Source organism: Phalangium opilio, unplaced genomic scaffold, assembly GCF_054372755.1.
Source record: "Phalangium opilio isolate 3A_F unplaced genomic scaffold, DU_Popi_V2 ptg000087l_1, whole genome shotgun sequence".
Classification (NCBI taxonomy): domain Eukaryota; kingdom Metazoa; phylum Arthropoda; class Arachnida; order Opiliones; family Phalangiidae; genus Phalangium; species Phalangium opilio.
In genome coordinates this window covers 3,910,019-3,916,019 of record NW_028324192.1, presented here as the reverse complement: position 1 = coordinate 3,916,019, position 6,001 = coordinate 3,910,019, and positions in this window count along the sequence as shown.

The following is a 6,001-nucleotide window of genomic DNA, read 5'->3' as shown; positions in this document are numbered from 1 at the left end:
AACCTTTCTATTCCACTTTGGTGACCAACTTTGGCTCGTGCTCCCATTATAAACTGCTAATTACTATTGCTGCATTATCCAACTTGAATTTGTAATCTGACAATATATCAAAAAATTGTGTTAATTATGAGTGTTGAAATAGGCCTAAGTGACATTTTGCATGAGATAAAGAAGGTTAGCAGGGACCTAGATAGCTCTAGATTAGAAACGAAAGAAGCTTTAAAAAAAATCAATGTAGACGTTAAAAACGAAATAGCGCAGGTTTCCAAAAAAATTGAGGACATAAACTCGGCTCTTAAAACTAAGATCGATAAGGTGACTAGGAAAGTCAACGAACATGAAGAGAGAATCGAAAAAGTCGAAGAACAAACTCTTGAAATTGAAACACTTAGATTTGACCTTGATTCCCTCTCGCATAATATAAAAGAAAAGTTGGATAGTAAGGACAAAGAAATCGAAGTGTTAACAGCTAAATTAGATTTACTGGAAATAGACCGTAGACGCAATAACATTGTAATTTCTGGTATTAATGAAAAGCCGGGAGAGGATCGTAATACTTTGGCCAAACTAACAAATGACATTCTAAATGACCTATTGGGCTGGGAAGGTAAAATTAGGCCACACGAGATTATCAGACGGGGCGAAAACCGTAGAATTATAGTCACCCTCAACAACTCTACCTCCAAACAAGACATCCTAAAAATGGCGTACAAGCTCAAAGGCTCAAACATATATATATCCCATGATTTTACCCCTAAACAAGAAAAGGCAAGATTCCATCTAAGATCTTTCATAAAGGAAGCAGGCGATCAGAATGCCAAATTCATTTCGCATTTCCGGATTCAAATAAACAAGGACCAGTATTATTATGATAATGCAAAAAATAAAGTTATAAAGAAAGAATAGATTCCACCTCCACAATTGACTGATAGCCTAGCAATACATAATAAAATATTTTTTTGAAATTAATCTATGTCAATTGTATATTCAAATATTAGAAGCGGTCTTAGAAATCTACCTAGCTTGTGTGCCAATTTAAAAATAAAAAATATAACGTTTGAGATCTTAGCACTAACAGAAACATGGTTTCGTAACGGAAGGTCGTATTGTCTCCCAAACTACTCGTTCCTAGGAATTGGAGATAGAAACGGTGGAGGGGTGGGATTTTATGTTAACCACAATCTCAAAATATCAGTAATAGAAAATATCTCTTATTTCAACCAAGATATAGAAGCTTACGGTATAAAAAACAACGTAACTGAAGAATTATTTGTTGTGATCTATAAACCACATTCCTCTAATTTTGAGACCTTTTTAAAATTACTCGAGGCCCTATTAAAAAACCTCGCAAAAATCAAAGGCGAAAAATATATAATGGGTGATTTTAATGTAGACTTCTTGTCTCAAACCCCTTGCGCTACCTCCCTAAAGGACTTGTTTCTTAGTTATGAATTTATACAGTGTATTTCTGATCCCACAAGAGAAACCTTTACGTCTTCAACCTGTATCGACAATGTATTTATGAAGCACGACCCTCATGCTAAAGTACTGAAAGGGATTGACGCGTCCGACCACTACCCAATTTTAATACCTAGGAACCTCAGACAAAATACAACTCCCAAAATAGAAATTCGTAATTTCAGTTCAAAAAATTTGGTAACCTTTGCCGGAAAGATAGCTAAGATGGAATTCAAAGATGTATTTATAACCAACGACGTTAATTTGGCTTACGAGATCTTCGAAGAGAGCATTATCACATCCTATGAGTCCTCATTTAATTATCGAACAATTAAACCCACTGTAGAGACATGGCTCTCTCAAGATATCAGATCCGCGATTATTCTCAAAACTGAAAGATGCACACACGGTGAAAGAAAAATGGAAAACCCTAAATAGCTTATTAGGAAGAGATTCTCCTGTTGCTACAGTTAACCCAATCGCCCCGGATAAACTAAACGATCATTTTACGAACACCAGCCTATACAATAGTAGTTTGAAACCATCCGCTGCGGTTGAAATAAACCAGCGAACTATGGCACTATTCCCGTGCACCGAATCAGAAATAATCCACTTAGGTAGAACTATCAAAGGCAATTTGGCAGCAGGGATGGATAATCTGCACTCAAAACCAATGAAGTACTGCTTGCCTCTTTTGGCTAAACCCTTAACATATTTGATTAATCTATCCTTTGCAAGTGGAGTATATCCTGATAAACTAAAAAGGACTATCATAATCCCTATACATAAAAAAGGAAATCCACATGAAGTTAGTAATTATCGACCTATCTCTCTGCTCTCCTTCGTGGCTAAGATATTCGACAAAGCGTACTTTAATAGACTTAAAGATTTCTGTGATAATTTCAAACTACTGAGTGATAGACAATATGGCTTCCGTGCAAACAGAGGAACTATAGACGCAATCGCAAGCTCATACAATCAGATCCTCAACTCACTAGACGCGGGGAACAAATGCCTCGGATTATTTCTGGACTTAAGAAAAGCCTTCGATAGTGTCCCCCACATTAGTCTTATAGCCAAATTGCGTCGACTCGGAGTCCGCGGAAATGCCGGAGATTGGATAGAGAGCTATCTACTCAATAGACAATGTCATACAAGAGTGGGAAAGACTCTATCCTCCGACCGTACTTTGCTGGCCGGAGTACCACAAGGATCGGTCATCTCTCCACTCTTATTTAATCTGTATATTAACGACCTGACCTCCATTACTGAACCAAGTTCAATTTTTCTATATGCTGATGATGCCCTATTATTATATTCGGGTAAATGCGTCAATGACATTGTTGAATCAACCAATACAAGCTTAGCTAAAATTTACACCTGGTTGCTACTAAATGGACTAGAACTCAACACAGACAAAACGGAATATATCATATTCTCCAACAACAGCAACGACAAAAACACTTACGAAAAGGTTACTATTAATAGTCGTATTCTTAAACGAGTCACAAATTATAAATATTTGGGGATTTGGCTAAATGAAAACTTAAAATGGAATATTCAAGTCGACATGGTATGTAAGGGACTAGCTAAAGCCTGTGGACTAATACATCACTGCAAAAACTTAGTCCCGAGAGCTACACTATTTGAAATTTACTACTCCTTATTCTACTCAACCCTTACATACGGGATATCCATCTGGGGTTGGACTACTAATCATAACATTAAGAGAATACAAATTATCCAAAAACGCACCATAAGAAATATTTATAATGTTCCTTTCCTTGCTCATACGGAACCTCTCTTCGAAAAGTCTCGTCTGCTAAAAATAAGCGAAGTAGTAAACTTTGTAACATTAACAATATTATATAGAGATTTATTAACGAATTCCTTCTTTACGATCAGAGCTAACAAAATCGTTTATACTAGGTCTAAAGATACACTTAGTGTAAGCAAGTGTAACACCTCGAAAAAATTAAATTCCGTATTTTACATGGGTCCGATGTTATTTAACACCCTTCCCCAAGAAATACGAGATTTGGATAATATTAAACTATTCAAATTCAAACTAAAAGAACTTATATTATTAAAACTGATAAGAATTTAAATTGGGACCTCCTAGATAATAAACCCTTCATGATAATAACCCTTTTCAATTTGGATTAGCTGTTGTAGATTCAATTAATCGAAATAATATAATAGGCTCAACTTTTCTTGATTTTTTGATTTAAACTTTGTTTTTATTATTAACTTTGTTTTTAAATTAATTTATTTATTAATTTATTACCAGTTTTAAATACTAGAATTTTATTATTTGTATTGTTATAAAAATCTATGCGAAGCAGGGCTAAAAAGTCGCTAGTTGACTTAGGCCCTTATAAAACGAATCTAATGTAAACGTGAATTGGAAATAAACTTTGGAAACTTTGGAAACTTTGGAATATCGTTACATTTGCTTGAATTAACGCAAAAATTACAAAAATAATGGTTTCATTGGTTATATTTGAAAACAGTGAACAAATACTCAAAATGTTTTTCTTAGGCCGAGTTACGTCGATTTTGAAAATGTTATTAAAAATCGAGGTGCATTTTTATTTATTGTTCAATCGAGATGAAATCACTTTTAATGAGTGTTTTATAGGGAATTAAGCTGAATTCGGTCAAAAATTTCTCCAGAAAAAAATGCACTCAAAAAAGTACCGAAAAAAATCGCATGTTTTTCTTCTTCAAGATACAAAATCCGTGACAACGATTTCTTATTGAAAAATTGAATTTTAACAGTTTTTTGAATGAATATCGTTACATTTGCTTGAATTAAAGCAAAAAGTATAAAAATAATGGTTTCAGTGGTTATATTTGAAAATAGTGAAGAAATACTCAAAATATGCTTCCTTGGCCGTGAAACGTCGATTTTGAAAATGTTATTAAAAATCGAGGTACATTTTTATTTATTGTTCAATCGAGATGAAATCACTTTTAATGAGTGTTTTATAGGGAATTAAGCTGAATTCGGTCAAAAATTTCTCCTGAAAAAAATGCATTCAAAAAAGTACCGAAAAAATCGCATGTTTTTCTTCTTCAAGATACAAAATCCGTGACAACGATTTCTTATTGAAAAATTTAATTTTAACAGTTTTTTGATTGAATATCGTTACATTTGCTTGAATTAAAGCAAAAAGTATAAAAATAATGCTTTCAGTGAACATATTTGAAAATAGTGAAGAAATACTCAAAGTATGCTTCTTTGGCCGTGAAACGTCGATTTTGAAAATGTTATTAAAAATCGAGGTAAATTTTTAATTATTGTTCAATCGAGATGAAATCACTTTCAATGAGTGTTTTATAGGGAATTAAGCTGAATTCGGTCAAAAATTTCTCCAAAAAAAAATGCATTTAAAAGTGTACCGAAAAAATCGCATGTTTTTTTTCAAGATACAAAATCCGTGACAACGATTTCTTATTTAAAATTGAATTTTAACAGTTTGTTGAATGAATATCGTTACATTTGCTTGAATTAACGCAAAAATTACAAAAATAATGGTTTCAGTGGTTATATTTGAAAACAGTGAACAAATACTCAAAATGTTTTTCTTAGGCCGAGTTACGTCGATTTTGAAAATGTTATTAAAAATCGAGGTACATTTTCATTTATTGTTCAATCGAGATGAAATCACTTTTAATGAGTGTTTTATAGGGAATTAAGCTGAATTCGGTCAAAAATTTCTCCTGAAAAAAATGCATTCAAAAAAGTACCGAAAAAAATCGCATGTTTTTCTTCTTCAAGATACAAAATCCGTGACAACGATTTCTTATTGAAAAATTTAATTTTAACAGTTTTTTGATTGAATATCGTTACATTTGCTTGAATTAAAGCAAAAAGTATAAAAATAATGGTTTCAGTGAACATATTTGAAAATAGTGAAGAAATACTCAAAGTATGCTTCTTTGGCCGTGAAACGTCGATTTTGAAAATGTTATTAAAAATCGAGGTAAATTTTTAATTATTGTTAAATCGAGATGAAATCACTTTCAATGAGTGTTTTATAGGGAATTAAGCTGAATTCGGTCAAAAATTTCTCCAGAAAAAAATGCATTCAAAAGTGTACCGAAAAAATCGCATGTTTTTCTTCTTCAAGATACAAAATCCGTGACAACGATTGTTAAATTTTTTATGTTATACCATGCCATTGTTTAATTTCAAGTGGATATAACATATATACATTAAGTTTTTTCATGAATCTTTAACATTATTTATTATAAGACACCATTGTTAAATCTATTTTTATTTGATTAAATTAAAATTGTTATATTAAATTAAACAGATAGGCACGGGGCTTACAAGTCACAATGTGACTTAGCCCCGTGGTATACTGTATCTGTAATGCAAATAAAATAAACATTTTGAATTGAATTGAATTGAATTGAATTATTGAAAAATTGAATTTTAACAGTTTTTTGAATGAATATCGTTACATTTGCTTGAATTAAAGCAAAAAGTATAAAAATAATGGTTTCAGTGGTTATATTTGAAAATAGTGAAGAA